This window comes from Phodopus roborovskii, unplaced genomic scaffold (assembly GCF_943737965.1).
Source record: "Phodopus roborovskii unplaced genomic scaffold, PHOROB, whole genome shotgun sequence".
NCBI lineage: Eukaryota > Metazoa > Chordata > Mammalia > Rodentia > Cricetidae > Phodopus > Phodopus roborovskii.
In genome coordinates, this window is record NW_026126469.1 from 10076991 (window position 1) to 10098108 (window position 21118).

General features: G+C 42.1%; 1 protein-coding gene across 1 annotated transcript in view; it reads right to left on the reverse strand.

Moving 5' to 3' along the window:
* Bcl6 (BCL6 transcription repressor) overlaps positions 1–18920 on the reverse strand; it is a 193772-nt gene extending 174852 nt beyond the window's left edge. Inside the window, exon 1 of the mRNA XM_051191226.1 lies at positions 18914–18920. The gene's annotated coding sequence lies outside the window, so the exon portion shown is untranslated. The remainder of the gene's footprint in view (positions 1–18913) is intronic.
* Between the last annotated feature and the right edge of the window lie 2198 nt (positions 18921–21118).

Consider the following 21118-nt stretch of genomic DNA (forward strand, 5'->3'; position numbering starts at 1 on the left):
TTTTTTTTTTTTTATGTCATTTTTAAAAACTCTTTCCTCTCTTATTCAGGAAAGGGGGATTAGGAGACTAGTCAGCAACTTTTGTGTGTTCAAAACATGCTTGGTTCACACTTGCAGGCATCACATTGAATTGTAAGTATTTGTATGTATACATAGAATAAACAGTTCTGTAGCAAGCTCCATATCTTCATGTTTTTATAGATAAGAGCTAAGCACAGGCTATGTGCCTAGCAGTAATGGGTATTTGATGAACTATCAGGTGGGTAGATAATTGAGTGGAAAATATGGATAGATGATTGACTGACTGACTGACTGACTGACTGATTGATTGATTGATTGATTGATTGATACATAGATAGGAAGAATTTACTATTGTGTGAATAAACCATAGTTGATTCCCCATTTTTTAAAAGCAAGCCAGATTCAGTCTATATGCAATCTTTGACTGGAAGAAGATGAGGTGATTTCTAAGCTTGTTTCCAGACCTCACATCCTTGGGTCTAAGAGTCAGTAAATTACAAAGGATTATTGTTGTCATTGGAAACAGAAATCCTACTTAGCCTGGTTGCTTGAGATAACTCAGAGGGCTTCCAGGTTCATGAGTAGAGATCAAAAAGTGTGTTGTCTCCTGACCTGAGTTAAAAAGAAATCTCGGGCACAGGCTGAGTGTCCTCCCGTCCCAGTTGGCAACATTCATAATATGTCAACATACCTGCCAAGGGAAGAACCCTCTAGAAAAACAGGTTTCTGGGCTGGTTCAGAAACAGCACAGCTATACATTCCTGTAACTTTCCAGAGCCATTAGAGGTCTTGGTCAGGTATATATGCATGGTTCCAGTGGCTATCTTTGCCTTTCCTTGGTCCTGTGGGTGTAGAGTTTAGAACAGATATGTACAGATTTAGTTCAGAGGTCAAGATAGATAGAGCCTCTAAATCTGTTTCAGTTGAGGAGAACAGAGTGGAGATTCAGCATTTCCTCTTGGCCTGGCTAGAGGAGAAGTTTATTTGAGGTCTGTGTCAAGCCAGAAGGCCTACCTTGATGCAGTCATGTGCTAAGCTCTATCTCAGATGGTATGGAGGACGCAGGGGACAATGTAATGTTTCCTGTCTGTGGGGAGTCTACACACACCAGAAGATCAGTGACATGACAAGATGGTGTCAGTAAGTAATATGCAGAACCGAGGGGAAGCCACGTGGATGATGCTTTAAAAGAGGAAGGGACGAGGAAAGGACGAGGAAGGGAAGAGAAAGTATGTTCAAGAAAGGAAGCAGGGATTCACTATGGCAGCTAGGAAAACTGCTTAAACAAATGTGTTTCAGAGAAGAGAGACATGAGGGTGAGAAGAAAAGAGGATGTTTATCCTACACTGTTCCGTGTGAGAAAGAAGGAATGGCCACCTCTAGGGACCTGCCTCTTTATGTAATTAAAAAAAATCATCTTGTGCCAGGTTCTTCGAGACCCTGTTGCTGTCCCTGAATGTCAACACCCATAGTTTAGGACACACTGCAGGAAATGGAGAGTACAGGAGAGTCATGTGGACTTGCATCCATTTCTCACTTGGATGACCACAAACAGTGAAGGCTTGGCAGTATCCCCACCCACACGGAGGGCTGGACATGAAATCTCTAAGGCCCCTTCCAAGGAGAGTCTGTGATGGAGTGTCTTTATAACCAATACAAAGCATTTATAGAAAACTGGAAAATGTTCACACGCAGACACACATTCAGATAGCTCTGAAGTCATCTGGAGCTGCAGAGGTACAATCTAGAAGCCCGCACATCTGATGCACGGCTCTGGCAGGGAAGCTGGGTCCTAGAGACGACTGCCTTCACTCTGGACTGTGATCCAAGCCTCTGGTGTTTCCAGGTCCAGGGTCAAATGTAAGAGGAGTGGGTGCTGAAGAGAAGAGAGGCCCTTCACTCAGGAGCTCAGAAGGAAAAACTATGTCCAGACCCCCAGAGCGCAGTCCAAACAGACTGAATACTGCCCTTAGAAATGTAAGCAGCACCTAGTGGTGGAGCATGCCTTTAATCCCAGCACTTGGCAGGCAGAGACAGGTGGATCTCTGTGAGTTAATGGCTAGCCTGGTCTACAAAGTGAGTTCCAGGACAGCCAGGGCTTCACAGAGAAACCCTGTCTTGAAAAATCAAAGTGGGGTGGGGATGTAATCAGCATACCAGCAAGAACATCCTTCTTCCCCTCCTTCAGAGAGAAGAGTCACCATGAATTCATAGTGGAAATGCAGTGGGCACACGGGGCCTTTCTTAAAGTCCCCAAGGATAGAGGAAGGGATGAGTCCGGTCAGTTCAAAGCATAGGCAAAGCAAGACAGCCATAAAGTAGCCCTGCCTGGGTGGCTGTTTGAACTTTTTTTTCTCACACATGTGGGGAGCTGTGTGGCTCTTTGCTATTTTTGGAAGGTTTTCATTTTGACTGAATCCTGGGGACTCTGTTCATCCTTTACTCTGTGAACTCTCTCAGGTCTGGACTAAGGGCATTCACACAGAAGAAGACTTTGATAGCCTTCAAACTGAGGGAAGTTCAGTGTGTGCTTCTGCTGTGCGTGGGCCTCAGCAGACACAGTGTATGTGTGTGTGTGTGTGTGTGTGTGTGTGTGTGTGTGTGTGTGTGTGTGTGTGTGTGTAATACTAAGTCAGCAGCTGTAACCCAGACTGGGCATGACTGTAGAGGACTCACAGACCCTTTCTGTGCCTGAGTTTTCTCTGGTAAGTGACAATGGTGGGCCAGCAAGGCGGTTCGGTAACTGCACTTGCTGATGACAAACTTGACGACATATTTTGATTCCTAGCACCCACAAGGCTTTAGATCCACCACCTGTCAGTTTTCCTCTGACCTCTGTATACATGCTGGAACATGGTCACACACACAGGTGTGAACATGAACGTGCCAATTCATGTGTACACACACATAAATAAACCAATACATAAGTGTTAAAACTGAAAAGAAATGGTGAGTCCTGAAGTATTCTCTTTGTGGTCTCTAGCACAACTGATGCTGTTTGCCGATTTTGCTCAAACATCAAACTGGGGAAGTAAATGAATTAGATTGTTTCATTTTCCCTAACATTCCTTATCTACCTATCTCTATCATCTATATCTCTATCCTATCTATCATCTATCTATCTTCCCCCCTCCCTTTTTAAAGAGTTCCAGCTAGGAACTTATTATGTACTCCAAACTGCCTTCACACTCTTGGAAACCCTCCTGTCTCGGCCTCTCAAGAGCTCCAATTACAGGCCTGAGTCACTGTGGCCAGCTTCCCAGGTCTCCTTAAGAAGAAGCATATTAGTAATGCAATAGCTGACTGTATGTTCAGTAATATGCAACGTGTCTGCCGCTGTGCTTCCACCAGTCACCCAACTGAAAAATGACATGATGCTTTCCCACCTGCGGCAGCGCCAGCTGTGTCAATGATCTGGTTGAAATGCCCTGTGGTTGCCACCCAGATTTCCACACTTTCTACATTTCCACTCTGGGTCCTAGAAAATGAGAAGCCACGATGCTAATTATACTATTGGGTGCTGACAGATCCTGAAGCACCTTGTGAATCACCAAAGAAAGCTTAAGTCACACTCTATCATTTTAGCAAGGTGTGTTGTAATTGCTTCTTTGGAAACCAAGAATCTCAAATGATATGGATGGTAACCAGATGAACCAGAATTTTCCATTGCCTAGAAGACTCCATTCCCTAGCTATTTTCTATAAACAGGAACTTGCTTTAGCATTAGAATAATAATAATCTACAGTGACTAGATACTCGTCGTCTCTGGCTTGCCACTGTCCAGTGGTATGTCAGCAGTACAATTGCTGTCCACAGCAGCCAGGCATTACAGGGACCCAATCAGATTCCATTTCAGAAATCATGGGTGGTGTTTCCATGGAGCTCTGCCCAAAAAGAGGTGATCTAAATCTTACATGAGAGATGTACATCAACAGGGAGCTTTGCCTAGAACACTGTGACCTACAAAATACTATTGAGGAGCTCAGAATGCACAATCAGTTTCAGAGACCTCAAGTGACCTTGTGCAAGGCATCTTGCCTTGCCTACTTCACTGCCCACCCCCTAAAAATTAAGTGACAGCCTCTGTAAACACCTTGGCCAGCAGCACCCCAACCTGGGAGTGAGAATGCTGACTTTCAATGCCTTGTTTTGTTATTGTTTGTTGTTGTTGTTTTTAAGGAAGCCTTCTCCTTCTAGTAATCATCCTGCTGCTTGTGTAGTCTGGAAAGGAACATACTGATTCACAAGGGAAAATAATGCCTAGAGCTCCAGCTGGAGCAGCATCCTCGCTGTGTCTCCTTAAGATCCTATCGTTTTGTTTTTGATAGCCCTTAACCAAGGATACACGTTTCTTATGATGTTCATGGCCAGGAAGGATTTGGCTGACCCTGACCCATAACTGCTCTTCATTTAGTGGATAAAGACAGCTGCATAATGCAATCCACCAAGTTTTCTTTTTTCTGAGATGCTAAGGACCTCAAAATCATGCTGCATGCCTCATTAAAATTGTTCTTATTCTGCCCCCCACACACACCTGTTCTCTTCTTCCACGACAAGGTCTTAATCTTTTCCCTGTGCTTTAGTGATCACTATACCCTTTCTGTAAATAAGGAACATGCAGGTAAACATTCAGACTAATATATCTTATGAAAGATTTCAGATAAGAAAATTGGGGAGCTTAATCCTTTTTCTATGGCTGACTGCTATAGCTTCACTTGCAGTACAAGTTAGCCATTAATATTCAAATATCTATAGGTAAAGAAATATGATGAATCTTTGCACAGGTCTTCCCATCTATAAAGCAAATACTTCCCCATGAATGATCTCATTTTGTAAGTAGTGCTTGCATTGTACTGATGGGAAAAGGGAAGTTGAAGAGACCAAGTGTCTATCCAGAGGTCAAAGAGAAGCTTGGATCTTCTAACGCTAAGCTGGTTTCTGCTGGAGTTTTCTCTCAGCACCACCTGTCTCCCATCGGCTTCTCATTTAAGCCAGTGTCTTCTCATTATTCCTGGGCAAGCTGTTTCTAATATGTCAACTAGAATTAAGCAAATGTGCTGTTTTAGTGGGTCTTTCCCATCTTGAGATGACCTGGGAAATGCCTGGAAACCACTCATGGCTCCCTGTAGGAGATCTGAGCTCTCTGTCACTCAGGGTCTCACGTCTCAGGCTCTGATAAGCTTTCCCCTCTTAAACAAGCCTAACTATCATACAAAAGCATGTTGGAACAGTCAAGGAGAAGAATGGCTGTGGATTGCTGAGGCTTCTTGGTGAGAAAACACATGATAAGATCTCGGGGTCATGTGGTTGCACTAAGTGGTTCAATTGGCTGATTTCCTTTAAGTGTAACTCTGAACATATGGTGTTGGGAGGCACTGCTTTTGTGATTTTGCTTTCTGTCATTTCAGGCCACTCAGTCACTGCCAAGTACAAGGTGAAATGCTTTGGTGATGGCCCAGAAGTTGCACTGCCTATAGAACATTCCAGAAAGTGGAGTCCCTGTGCATCAATGATGTTGTGTCGAAGCCCTCTTCTCTAGATTAGACTAGACCCCATTCTGGCTTCCCATTAGGCCCCAGATCCTGCCCACAGTCTGGGGGCTGGAGAGGCTAATCTCAAAGGGCCAGATATGAGTCAGTTTCCACACTCAACATCAGGCGTGTGGCTTCCTGAAGCACAGACAAGGAAGTGCTGAATTTCAAAGAGCAAGTCTTTTTTTTTTTTTTTTTTTTTTCTCTCTCTCTCTCTCTCTCTTTGCATACCATATCCGGAACTGAAACCACCGATTCATTTCACTTAAGATCTCACCCTATACTCAGATCATCAATTACATCCCAGAGATAAGATACTAACCAGTACTTCACCAACCCGGTACTTGTCTCCCTTCACTGCCCCTTTTCTTTTGCTATAGTATTGCAGGGTTCTCCCTTTACAACGTCTTCGCTTTAGTGTGAATGGCACAGACTCTGGATGGCTTGTCTTCCCTCCAGTGGCATTTAGGACCAGGAGTTGAGTATCTAAACACCTGTTGAGAGCCTGGGTAAGCTCAGAGCTTTCCATTTGCCCCATTCTCCTTGCTAGTCACCTCTGCTACCTGTGAGCACAACTGTGTGTTCAGTTGTCCCATGCCTGGGGATAAGTGGCTTGGTGAGAGTGACAGACCACCTCATTAACTCGTGACAGTGGTTAAAGGATGAAGTCTGCGGACAGATTCATGCAAAGTGCCCTCAGGAAGAGCAAGGCAACGGAAAACAGACACATCCTCTGGGTGCTGTCTGCAGGCAGCATCAGCCTGCTAGCAGGAGGAAGGACTCCTGTCTTACATAGCACAGTACAACTTACAAACAACTTTCACATCCTTTCTCTCTCTTGATTCTTACCAGAACTTGTGAAATCAGTCACACAAGCCTTACCCTCCCCACTTTAGAGATGACGGGACCTGATGCTAATGAGAGTGGAAAGATGAGGAATCCAGAGGTGCCAGTGCTATGGTTCCTAGGCCACGGTTCCAGTAACTTCCATCTAACCTGACATAGAATGCTCTATGTACCATAGCCCATGATCTAAATGCTCCAGGAACCTGGTGACTTTTTAAATTTCGGGATCTTACAGGTTAAGGTTAATGCCTATTGGTCATTACATTGACACAACACTTCTAGGCCTCAGTTTTCTTTACTCAAAATATGAAGAAATGCTGTTTAATTTACAAACACTCTGTGGACTAATGAATGAGTGACTGCTGAATTCAAAGTGTCTGTTCTGGAGCATTAGTTCCCCGGGTAGTAGGACTGTTGGGGGAAAAAATGATAACCTGACTTCCATAGCAAAATAAGTTAGTGAAAAGTACCATTATTCAAAATGGTGGTTATCTTTAACCCTGTTTAGACTTCATAAGTCTATTACAGACATGCAACATTCATCAAACTTGGCCCTATACTGTGGATCGATGGAATAAGCCTTTCATGGTACTATTATGAACATCCCTGTTTATCCCATTGGTCTCTAGAAGCAGTTGTATACATTCTTACAGATTTTATAACCACTCCAGCCTACAAATCTTCACACTCTCCTCCTGCTAGTGTCGCACGTGCTACACCAAGAAGTATGGTTCTTCAGGTCCAGTGCCACCTAAAGTTGAGCAATTCCAGATGTACAATCTGGATCTGACAGCCACAGAAACCATTGTGTAAAAAAAAAAAAAAATACCCATAGACCATCTGAATCCAAAGACTTCCACATGCCCCCTGAGCTTAGGGATAGAGATAGTGCCTTGTGTTGTCTTGGTTCTACTGCCCTTTCATTTGCCAGAGGGGAGAATCCCATTATTTTCTCAGGGTGGAAGAGAGGAGGCAAGTTTGCCCAAGTTTTGATCTGCTTATTGTCATTCCATTCCCATTGCCATTCTAGAATCTTTCCTATTCAAAGAAAAAAATTTTAGACCTTTGGAGAGATTCATGGGAATCCAACTGAGACATTTTGTTATTCTGCAACCCTCTTGCCTTTCTCTTCCCATTTAGCATCCTTTCTGTTGCCTCTGTAGAAGGGCTTCTGGGATAAGGCTCTCACTAACTATGGAGTAGAGCAACTCTATGTTCTATAGCTTTAATTTGCAGAAGTTCTTAACTGTAGTCTGTCTAATAGCAATCTCCTCTTCTGGTTCACTTCAATCAAGTCTGATCCTACACCCAACATGTGCAGACATATGGTCTCCAACTTGCGGGTAACTCCATTTATCTGAAACTATTATCTTCAAAGTCCAATGAGCAGTGAGCAATTCCATATCAACAACCTTCTTATCACTCATCAACTTTCTCTTCCGATCTCATTTGCTCTAGAGGGAAAGTCTTCAGAATGTCACAGACATTGTTTACTCACATATTGTAGAGCCCCCATTTGAAGTAGAGACTTCATCGCTTGAGTTTAGGTCAACAAATAACACAGAAAAACTTAATGGTCCTACTTTTGACCATAGGCAAAGCTGATACTTGGTTGCAGAGTCTCAACTGTATGACATACTGACATAAATTATCTTCCGTTTTAGACTATGCTGTGAAACATCTAGGACTGAGTGATGCAAAGGAAATTTCTGGATGAAAGAAGGTTGTACCCCACAGACACTTACAGCAGCCATCAAAGCTTCATTGGTAAAGTACTTGCCCAGCATGCAGGAAGTCCTGGGTTTGACCCCAGCACCACATATACCAGATGTGGTGGAACATGCCTGTAATCCCAGCACTCAGGAGGTAGAGGCAGGAAGATGGTAACAAAGTGAGTTCACAAGACCAGGCTAAGATGCATGGAGTACTGTCTAAAAACAACCACAACAACAACAAACCTTTGGATATTCTGTTTTATTTGAAAATAAAAAACAATCCAACAACCTTATTTTCACTTTTCCTTGAGTTGATGTTCCACAGTGTTGTCATCCATTTGGTACTTAAAGATTTTGCACAGACATTTCACTTTTATTATGTTATTAACCCACTTTTCTATGTTGGGTTAGAGTTTTAACCTTTTGTTCTACTACCAGAATCATGGCCTATGATTCAAGCATCTGATCCATAAATATCCTTGGATGAGTCGTTCTCTCTTTCCTGTTTTATAATCATGAAGAGATTTGGGGGTAAAGTAAGATAATCCCTAAGAACCTAATCTTGGCCAACATCTAGCAACTACATGCTCTTATTGTTAGGAACTAGCAGCCAGCTGACCCCCGCTGCCCGCAGGACGCTCATGGCCATGTCATGGCTATGTCAGCCTTACCTGGTGGCTCAAGCTTTACCTGGCTGCCAGAGGACTCAGTTACACATGCGCAAGACACCAAGCGCGCGACTCTCTCTGGTCTCTCTCTCTGGTTCCTCTCTGGTTTCTCTCTTGCCCCCTCTTGCCCTCTCTTGCTCTCTCTCTGCCCCCCCTCTTTCTCTCTCTCCTGCTTTCTATTGGCCACCAGCTACCCCCTCTTTCTCTCCCTTCTCTCAATAAACTCCACGTGGGCTCTGAGTCTCATGTTTGTGTTTCTTAGGCATTAGCTGCGCAGCAAAAGAACAACACTTTTCACTGAGGAATCAGAGAAACAAAGCTGAATCCAGGAGGGCATTTTCCTGCCTGGCATCCTTCGGTGTGTGAAGACTATCCAGTCACAGTCTCTTTATCTAAAGGACAAACAGCCCATGACCACTCAGGACAAGTGCCATGGTGATCACTGTTTTTGACTGTAGAAACTCTGCTTTGTTTAAGTGAAGAAAAAAATTGAAAGTTCAAGTCTTGAAACTGCTAATATCTTCCTGTTATAGTATGTGGGACACCATGGGGGTGGGGAGCAATAAGCCAGACAGTCATTCTAAGGGGTAACCTCTTTGGTTTATGTAAAAGATGTGACTCAAAGCAAATTTGTTCTTGTAGGCTGCCGTGCCAGAAAAAGGACTTAACCTGCTTTAAAAGTAATTGAGTTTTTCATATATTTAATCAGTTGCAATTTTGCATTTTATGTTGTGATGTCTAATTTCCAGAGGAAAGATCATTACAAACCACAAAAATAACGCTTTTGGAAAAGAAAAAGTGAAAAGGAAAGCCCATGACTCCTAAAAGTAGAGATTTCAGTATGAACTTGCCTATTATTTGTATTACACCCACATCCTTGAGTCTATTATCTCCAAAGCAATTTCAGTTTCCAAAGAGTATTTGGTAGACACTTGTACTAGGGGCTTTGGATAAATAGTTCAGTTTCTGCAGAAAAGATTGTATGTGTGCATATATGTGTGAGTGTGTGCGTACATGTCTCCATCTGTGTATGAGTGTGAATATGTATCTCTGTCTGTGTGTCTACCTGTGTGTGTGTTTGTGTGTTTATATGTGTGACATGTGACTATGATGGTCTCTGTCTCTTTATAAGTATATGTGTACATGTATGTGTGTGTGCATGTCTCTGTCTATATGGGTGTGTGAATGTGTGTTTCTGTCTATTTGTCTGTATGTGAGGGTTGACAGGTTTCTCTGTGTGAGTGTGTATGTGTGTGTGTGTGTGTGTGTGTGTGTGTGTGGTGTGTTAGAGGCACAGACTTGTGAGAAAAGCTGTTGGACAGAGGAGAGAAAACATGACAGCATATCCTTAGCCCATCATGGCTCTCCCTCCACAGTTATCTTTTGAGACTACAGGAACTTGTAGATAATTTCACTCAAACTCTAAGAATAAAATAATATTTTAAGCACTTAAAATGTCACAGGAAGTTTTGTGTTAGAGTGCTAATGCATGCTGATTTCTTAGTTATACATAAAAGGCTATGTAGCTGATGCTCCCAGCCCATTTTACAGATTTGTTTCTTAAAGATGAATACACTGGAGTAAGCTCTCAAGTTCCTCTATTCACACTGAATTAAAATCTCATCTAACCATCAAGACCCCGTATACTCTTGTTCAATGAGATGGAATCTCAGGTTCTTTTGAATGACTAGGTGGTCTTCATTTTTCCCCATTGTTGCGATAAAATAACTTGTTGAAAACATCTTATACTTGCTCACTGATCAAGGTACTGTCCATCATGGTCTGAAGGTGGCTGAAGCTCAAAGCATCTGGTCACATCACAACTACAATTAGGAAACAGAGAGGCACAAATTCAAGCCTTTCTCTGTTTAGAAAACTCAGAATCCTCTGCTCAGGAAATGATGGCACCCACAATTAAGATGGGTCTTCCCGTGTTAATGAATGAGGTAAAGATAACCCCCCACAGGCATGCCCAATTAACACTAGCCATCAAACTGCCCGAAGCTTCCTTAGGACACTGAAGCCATCACCTTAAGTCACAGAAATATACAGATGTCAAATAGAAGATTCTAAGGTGCTGGTCAAAGCATATTGAATTTATACTGTTTTCCCATAACATAGAAGGCTCTAGCACTCTGTGAATCTTACAGAAAACAAGATACAGCAGGTGCCTCTGATAAGGTATGATCTCCTAAGGACCCTATCAAATAGATAATCACTATCTCTGACCAGAGATCACTTTCCTAAGCTAGTATAATTCCTAACAGCATCCTAAATACTTTTCCTGTACCTACAGATAAGTGTACCTCCAAATCTGCATAAAAGAAGTCTCCTCTTGTAGTAGACAGAGATCATTATAGAAAGTCACAACTGTCCAAATGCAGAGATCAACTGACCATGGAGTACTAGACCCAGTTAATACGTTTATAACACATCCCCAACACTTACCATTCAAGAAACATCATGGGATGGGGGTGAAAAGTAGTAAGAGACAGAGGACTAAGACACCTGTTGTGTGACAACTTAAAACAAAAAAAGGGGGGTGGATAAAATAGGGGCAGGAGGGGTAAATCTGGATGGAATTAGAGCTAACAGCTGAGGTGAATATGATCAAGATTATGGTATGAAATTTTCTAAGAATTAATTTAAAAGTATTATTTTTTAAACAAAGAGATAAAGACAATCCTCTAAGGTCCACCCACTTTAGCCCTTTCCTGCAGATAATGATGATGGGGCTCAGAGAGGAAAATTAGTTGCCCCTCCCCCCACAAAAAAGAAAGACAAGTCAATTTAATATGTCAAGTGGGAATGCCTCTCTCCATTAACCTTTTCTAATTTCTGTCACTGCGTTATAAAATGATGATTCCTAAAAACAAAGTTGGTCTGGTTACATTTGGGTGAAAAGTTTGATGTGGGTTTGAATAAGTCCTCAGGCTTGAAGACCAGTTCCAAGGTACTGGATGACAGGTGGCCTCTATTTTTGATCCCATACTAAACGATTGAGCCTACCAAGCCATGGTGAGATAAATTAGTTGGTTGGCATTAGAAGAACATGAGTCATCCTTCTCAGCAGCAATAAATCCAGTGCCTGGCACAGGGCAGATGAAAAGCAAAGTGACAGCAGAGATTGGAGCATGCTTGCCTCCCTCTGTCCCCATTCTTTAGTCCATCCCAATCTGGCAGGGAATGTTATGTTGTCCTTGCAATGATGGTCAAGGATTTGTCGGTAGTGATTTTTTTTTCCTTAATGTTGCTGGTAGCTGAAGGAGAGGGAGAATGAAGAATGTTTGGGTGGAGACAGGAGGTCTGTGTGTGGGTCCCAGACTTGATTCTGACTCTATGTGACATTGGGCATGCCACATTCTCAGTGGATTCCATTTCTCCTGAAACTTAAAGGAACAACCTTTCCCCTTGTAAGCTTTGCTGAACCCATGAGTTTATTGAGTCTTTTCTTTCTCTAGTGTGGTGCTGTGGGTTCTCAAGCAAGTAACAGTTTTAGAAGTCTCATCTCAGCTAACAGTTTTGATATAACCAGGTAACGAGAGTCATTGGAAGCTGGGAAAGCACGCCCATAGTAGAGTCAAAAGCACACAGCTTCAATTTTGGCTCAACACCCAACATCCTTGCCTGTTAATTTATTTTTCAGACAGGCTTCCTCTCCACAGCACATGTTTTCCTCAAACCCATAATGATCTTCTCAACTCAGCCTCCTGAATACTAGGATTAGACATGCACCATCATATCTGGCCTAACTTCCTAGCAGAATCTTCAATTCTTTCTTTTGTAATAATAATAAGAAGAAGGAGGAGAAGGAGGAGAAGAAGAAGAAGTTATAATGTCTATTTCACAAAGTAACCTTGTGGACTGGTAGATGGAATTGCTTGTAAACCTAGAACCTGAAGGAAGTGATTAGTTGGACATGAGAATGAGGAGTTACTTTGACACAGTCCTTCATGTTCCATGAAGAAAAACATGATCTACGGGTTCAGTATCAAGAGCAACAAATGTAAGGTGGTAGATGCTCCACCTGAGCTGCTGTGTGTGCTCTTCTGACCATGAGAACTCCACCAGAGGCTCAGGCATAAATGTTTCCCTTAGATACCATCATCTCTCCTCTGGCCTTCTTAATCCAATAGGAAGTATCATCTGCTTTACATCTTAGGCTTTCCTTTTCTTTCTTGTTTAGTTTCCTAGACTGTTAAAAGGAAATAGCTCGGGAGTTCTCCCCATCTGTGCTCTTCCCTTTGACTTGAGGTCAGCTGCAGTCTGCCCCTATGGCAGTAAGAGCACTTGACCAGAAAGGCTTTCTGTTCTAAAGTCTTTCCTTGGGTGATCAGCAGGTGGCATTTTGGAATGGTGAAGTTGAATCTGTCTGACCAAAATGACACATTTAGTGCAAAGCCTGGTCTTCCATGCTAATCTTCAAGCTTATGCAGCTATGAAAGACTTCAAAGTTGTTATTAACTTCAGTGGTCCATAGTATAGAGTGTGGGAGCTGAGCTCTGTAGAAGAGAATGGCTGTGTAGTATCATTTAGAACACATACAGCAGGACAGCCAAAGAGCATCTAGGCCATATTTATCTGTAGACAGGTGAAGACATGCAAGTCCAATGCTGATGGACTTCTTGAATTAAAACCCCATTGCTGACATGTATAATCTCGGAGCCTAAGTGTGTCTCATTTCATGCGATCCCATAAAATACTCACAGTATGGAAACTGCATGAAATCGAGGTTTGAGGTTAACTGATAAAACAGTGGGTTATCCAGAGGCCTTGAACCAGACCAGTGACTCATTGCATTGAACATTTGCAAGTAAAACTGACAGAACAAAAGCAAGGCTCCCACAGTCACTAAGACAAAGGAAGAGATGTCTGGGAGGTGGAAAGATGCAGGATCGAATTGCAGTTTTTGTTAGTTTGGTTGGTTGGTTTGATTTTATTTTTTTAAATGTTCATTGTTTGGGGGTATACTACAAGGGTGAAGGGCAGATATAGAGGGGGCTGGAAAATGAGCAGAATTGGGGTGCATGATATGAAATTTCCAAAGAATCAATGAAGAAATAATGTTAAAGTAAATTTGGGTAAATAAATTCACATTAACATTTCAGAGCTCCCACTTAACCCTGTCAAAGCTGTGTCAGATATTCCTGTGGATAGCATGATGAGTGTGCAACCACATTTTGTGATAGAGGTATAGGACATATAGCTATAAGCATAGGATCACTACACAGATTTTTGTTTAGTTCAACCCTGAAGGCTGAGTAGGCCACGCAAAGGGCAATTTTCTAATCTCAGGAGGCAGCTTGTCTGTGATGGTACAAAGCTGGGCCTGACTTGGTGAAAGTTAAGCCAAGAAATGAAAGGGCTTATGTGTGCCTTGGGCTCAAAGCCTGTTGCTTACTGCAGTATAAGCTGTCTTTCAGGCTAGAGATGTGCTTCTAATGATTAGTGACCCATTCACAAACAGGAAGCCCTCATCTGATCTGGTTGCCAATGTCCTTGGTGAAAACACTTCCACCAATGGCCAGTTCAAGCTGGAAATGGAACATTTTTTAACATAAAATTTGAAAGAGACACAGCTATATACCCTTGTATACTATCTTCAGCTTACCAAGTACCGATAATGTATGCAACATAAAGTGTATACTTATTAATAGTTAAAAATAAACAGGAAACAGCAAGTTATGAGCATTTAGTATAACTTTGCTAATTCTTTTGTCATGTGAATTAATTGTTGTGAATTAATATTATGATTTAAAATAATGCTTTCAAGCCAGCTGACTGAGCCTCTGAAATTTACAGTCAGATCTTGTGAACTAAGGAAGGTAGCTCCCGACAGTCCTTGGCCTGGATAGTCATGGGTTCCGAACTGGCCTACTGATCAGCCAGTTGTGTAACACCAGGTGAAGCTTGGACTTCTTGGAGCTTTGGTTCTTTCATTTATTGAAGGTGACACCACTAATAATAACATCATGGTTATTCTGTGTGGTGATTAAGTGAGCTAGCAAGAACATAGTAAAGAAAACCCAGCAAATCATCATTGGTACATTCTCAAAACAAATTCAGATGCTTGGTCGTGTGTGCATGTATTGCTCTTGAAACAGGATTTTACTTGTAGCCCAGGCTAACATGGAATCCACTGTGTAACCCAGGCTGATCTCTTTACTTCTGAATCTTCTGCCCTCAGAGTGCGGAGATAACATATGGGCCACCATGTGCAGCCTCCAAAAGAAAACAAAAAGCGATCCATAGCACATACTATTGTACAAAATACTTCCCACATTATGCTTGCCCTGACTTCGAGGAGCTCCTGGTATACCAGAATGGAATATAAGACATAGGCAGCAAAGTAGAAAGTAGAATAACCCATGATCAGATCATTTGGAAACAAAGAGCAGGTAAGCATGAGCAAATGAGGTCAGGAAGGATTCATGGAGACAATCCCATGCAGCTCAAGTATTTCAGAACAGACACAGACATTCAGAGAGACACTGAAGAAGGCCACCCTATAATGATCCATAAGAGAATCAAAGATGAAGACAGAGGAACTGGTAAGCGCAGATGTTTTTCAGTTTGGTAGATCAAAGAATATAAAAGGGAGTGGCAGAGACATAATCAGAAAGACAGCAACTACCAGATCCTGCCAGTTGGAAAGCTGAGGAATTTGCTTTATGCTTATCTGGAAAACCAGTGGCGCTAAGGAAATAATTCCCTCTGGTAAGTGACATAAGTTATTTTAAATAGCTGGCTGTTGAGTAATTATGGATGGTAACCATGAAGAACTACAAGGAAGCGAAGACATTTGTAAACTATGCAAATTTCCCCTCTATGAGGGGATGTGCTGTGCAGGAATGGAAAGTGGCATTAGAATCCTTAGCTGAAAACAGACATTTATTCACAGACATTGATAAATATTGGGAGGATTCTAGCCAATGGCAGCATCTCAAGAGTTCTGAGCACTTTGCTATGTCCCTCTTACATTAAGTTTCACACACAAAATTGCCATGCAACCTACATCTTTATCTACTCCAGTCTGAAGCTTCTATGTATAGGCTTTGGTTATGAATGCTCTCTCCAATAATAAGGTCAGGCCTTGCATTAAGTACCATCAATGCAAAGCCCAACTCATGATGCCACAAGCAGGAAGGTATGCAAAAGTCACTGAAATATTGCTGCTGATCAGGGAATCTTGGCAGCTTTCTGAAAAAGCAATGCCTTAAACTTTCTCACAGAAAAGCCTCGGTGTGGTTGTAGAATCTTTTCCTTCTGGCTAATAAAACACTGTAGATGTGAGCCTGATTTACACTAGCAGGGTGGAATACTCCCACCCAATAATCTCTCTCTCTCTCTCTCTCTCACACACACACACACACACACACACACTCACTCACACACACACACACACACACACACACACACGCACACACGCATGCTTAACCTCATCAGACACACTAGGTTAACTCCTCCTCACATCAACCCCCATGGAACATCTGAAGGTGGACTGGGGAAGGTGCTTCTGTCAGATGACTGCAAGCTAATATGGGTTTCCGGTCTTCGACACAGGCAGGGTGCAGCAGCCACACTTGGCCAACACTGTAACTCCATAGAAAGGTGAACTCTTACTTTTAAGCTAAAAGTTCACAGGCTCAAATACCACTTTCTCAACTGCTCTGTCAAGCTGAAGCTTCAATGTGAGTGCTCTCAAAGACCATGCCCCTTCAGGGATGAGACCTAGCGACTGAATTTAGAGACTTTTTCAACAACATTGGTCTCTTGTCCAGAATGAAATGATTTAACAACTATGCCAAATAGATGTGATGCTTCTATCCTTCAACATACAAGGAATTTCTTCAACATACAAGACAAGCAATGACTTGCCCAAGTTCCCTGGATGGCTAAGGAGATGAGCAGCCTTTGTCATTTCCTTCTAAGATCAGGCTCCTGATAGATTGGGTCAAAGACTATTGTCCTATAGCCAAGAAACTAGCACTGGGATGGACAGTGTTAGCATATAAAATAGGAAATGACATTGTGGTATCCTCAATTAGGCAAGCCTCACACTGTAGTCATTATAATATGGGGCTCACCTTGTCATACTGAGTAAAGTATTCTGTTGAAGGGCAGAAGAACCTGTTCCTATTTTATACCAGATACTATCAGGTACTTATCTTGGTATCCATTCATTTATATGTTGCAACAAATATTTTTGAGGCTGTCCTTGCCCCTGTTCTAAACACAAAGGACACAGTATTGTATACAAAACCATAAGTTATGATGATTTTGTGAAGTTTATATAAAGTGATGGCTCCCCGTAGATACACTGTATAATTATAACATATAGTCATATAGTAACATGACACATAGGTAGTGTCCCCCTTATCTGCCTCCTTGTAGTTCAAACCCCTCAGAGGCAGGAGTCCCATCTAACCTACTTATGAGTACCATTGTTTAACACCAATAATTTACTGTTTGCGTGATCTGTGAGGTCTTAGTTACTTGTAAGAATTAGAGATAATTTGGATCCCTTCTCTCATTTCCTAACAGTTATAATGAAAACTCTGTTCTTTGGGCTTGGTTAATGAGACCACACAAATAACAACCTCACATCTTCTACTGGTAAACACTGGGTGTCCCCTACCTGGCTGGCTCCCTCCCTCTGCACAATCTTAGTGTGTGTGTTGGTCTCTTCAGTCCTGAGTATCCCAGTTATAGTCTTCTTGATCACTTTAAAGTGAGTGGACAACTAAGGAAGGTCTGGGCCCCAAGAGGTTAGCAAAAGAGGGATTCTGAGACAAAGACTTGCTTAGATTTGCATAAAACAAAATCTAAACACTTGGAGATAAATAAGAGAAATAAAAGCAAACAGTAGTAGCTCATTCCAACAGTAGAGTCTCTCTGATGGGCAATGAGGAGGCTGTCTGATCATCTAAAACTTTCTACAACTGGAAAAGTTCCCAGATGACAAGGTACCACATCAATAATGGGGCAGGGAAGTCACACATGGGATGGGGAGGATCACTCTGAAGTATCCCTTCATCCAGGTCTTCTCTGTCCCTCTACTCTTCATGATTTGGGCACCACAGATATAACAAATCCATGACATTTCACTTCCCTTTCTTCTGCATGAGAGGTCTGCTTTGAAACCTTCCCTTTCATCTCTTTATCTTCTTCAGTCCTCAGATTATGGTAATAGTGCTGGCCTGAGGTAAATGCTCTCTTCTAATTTAGCTTTCTTCAAATTCCATATTATCACACATATACCTGTCATAATCCCCTTCCAACTGGAGACTAAAGTATGGTAATCAAGACCATTCATCATGGAGATCCAACACATCCGCTTTGAGTCTAATCTTGAGCCCATGTTTGTCACACCCTGGTTTCCTTAGTCTGCTGAAAGTGGAGATTTTGAAATTCACATTTTCCTCATAGCCACAGTATTCTCCATATGGTTCCAATACCAACCATACTCCCACCACCTTAGTCCTTGTTCCTCGGAATGTTTCTGTGTGCCTCATTGTCATCTACCCTGTCTGTGCACAGTCCAGCACCCAGGTCATGTTCACTGGGTAGAAGTGAATTGTTTTCCTTACAGGAAACAGAAGGGCATAGTGGCCAGTAACGCTGAAAGCAGACTACTTTGTGTGAGTCCTAGCTTTGCCACTTACTGACGGAGACATTAATCAAGTACTTACCCTGCATATCATATGTGGGATGGGAGTAGTGATAGTCCCAACTCATGAGACTCACTCTTGGGCCAGTTAAACAGCTATCTAGTTGGGTTGTGACTGTTGATTTCTTAATGTACCTTTATCTCTCCCTCCTCCATGAATAATTCTATTTTCCATGTATAAAGCACTTTAGAGTTTACCAAGACCTCTTACATGAGTTTTCACATTCAGTCAGCCTAGTTAAGTGTGAGGTAGGTGTTGCTATTCTCTGAGACTTTGGGTGACACAGGTAAAGCATGGGGGGCAGGGAAGGTGACAAGACCTGAATGATTCTAATTTTTCTATGCATAGTGTCACCAACACTCTGTTTGAAGTCTAAAGTACTGGAACAGTTAGGACACCATTCGTTGGGTCTTCATGTAAGCTCCATCTCCACAAAGGGTACCATATAGGTCCTTACAGACCCAATGCCTTGCTCTAGGCCCTACTGAGCCTGAGTAGATCAATTGCCCTTCTGGGTCAGCTGGGGAGGCAGGGATGTGCTGCTTCACACACTCCCTGGAGGCTTCGTGGTTTCATTTAACCTCTGCTGCTGGTTATTCTGTGACCTTTGTTCTGTGTCTGTATGCAGACCTTTCTCCATGCAAGGCACTACGTAAACGTCAGACCTTGGTGACACAACAGAATCAGACCTTGGTGATCACTAGGGCGGGTGTTAAGATATTGAGTAAATAAGAACAGGCCACACATGCTTTCCAGAAGCACAAACTTAGCTCTGGTGTGTGCCACATAGTAGATGCTCTACAAATGCTCCCTGGCTGAGTGATAGAATGAATGGCTGTCACCTAGCTGGCCACCAGCTGAGGTACAGATTGCCATGCCAGGGCTCATCACTGCCCACACTTTCTACCTTCCCCTTTCAGACTCCCAGTGAAATCTGAGGAACAAATCATTGGTGGTGAGGCTCACGGGAGGCAAAAGCATTATACATATTTTGTGATTTTCTGTTGTCTGTGAATTTCAAGTGGATTTTAACTTGCCGTGTACAACTTCTTCTCCATCTCTCTCCTGATATGACAGAGCATCAGAGTCTCAAAATCAGCACTGACAGATCCAGAGAGTGTCTGTGGACTTCCAATACTGTCTGAAATATTCAGTGTCACATATGGACTGCTGAATTCCCCCTGAATTTTAGCTCATTTCATAGAGTGTCCAGGGTTGAAGACTTGGAAACATTTGTCTTCATGAACCTGTTATGGAACAGATCCAGAGCTGAGAGTAAAGCCAGGTGCAGTGGCACATGCGAGAGACCCTGCCTTTAAAAGCGGAAAACAACAAAACTGAGAGTCAGAGGGAGAATGCACATTGCTGCTATTTCCATGGGCTTCTCCCGAGTGTTGTCAGGTTTCTCTACACAAACCTCACCTGGGATGGTTCAAAGACACAGAGAAAGAAATACAACCCATCGTGAAACCACATGTAGAGATGGCCAGTAGTCAACCTTTGGTTCAGTGTTCATCTTTTCTCAGTCTTCTTATTCGAAGAGTATATGTAATTTTTTAATAAATTTATCCCAAACAAACAGCTTGGTGATCTGTTTTTTTCCCTTCATCGAATTGTAAATCACAACTATCAAATCTGATGTAAAACAAAGGAGAGAATAAACATAATATTTTGGCAACATTTAATCTTTGGAGATTCCTAAACAGTGCCTTCTTTACCTCAGGGGCCCAGGGAGGCCATTTACTATCATATGCCCGAGATTTACTGTCTAAAATGACTAAGGTTGTGATGTTGTTAAATATGAGCGGTTGTAGGGCCTGACAATACAAGACTATAATTGCAGTTACAGCAAACTACAGGAAGAGGATTGCAGATTTAAAGATCTGTCTGTGCTACAGAGGAAGTTCAGGGACAGTCAGAGAAATAGTCCTGAAATGAAAAGTGAGAAGAGATGGAAATACAACTCAATGGTGAAGTACTTGCCTAACATGTGGAGGGCCTTGGGTTGAGTCCCTAAGACTGTAATGTGTACACACACACACACACACACACACACACACACACACACACACATACACGTACATTGTAATGTATTCGTATATATATTTTCACATGAAATTGTATATTAAATATATATAGTTATTACAGATTACATAATATAACAAATCATATATCTAAGGTACTATATTGTAATATATATAATTATATATATAAATTATATGATTAACTATTTTATGTGAATTAAATAGAAAGTTTTATAAATATTATATAAAATCAAAATACTTTTGAATAACAACTTATGTTTTACTTGACACTAGTACTTGCCAACTGTGTTTGAGCAGTAGGCAGAAAGGGGATGGCATCTATCTCCTGCATGACACACATCAACCTTGGAAGAAAAGCATCTCTCCGACCATTGGCTTATTTTGCTATTTGTGTGTGTGTGTGTGTGTGTGTGTGTGTGTGTGTGTGTGTGTGTGTGTATTGTGCAGGTATGCTCACCTTTGTCTGCACAAGAGGATGTAAAATGTCCCTCTTTGTCACTCTCTCACTTCTTGACACAGAATCTCTCACTGAACCTGTGACTAAGCAGCCTTCCCATCCTTCTGCCTCCATCTGCAGCCACCCTGGAAGAACAGGTGGGCCTGGCCATGCCCAGCTTTTAT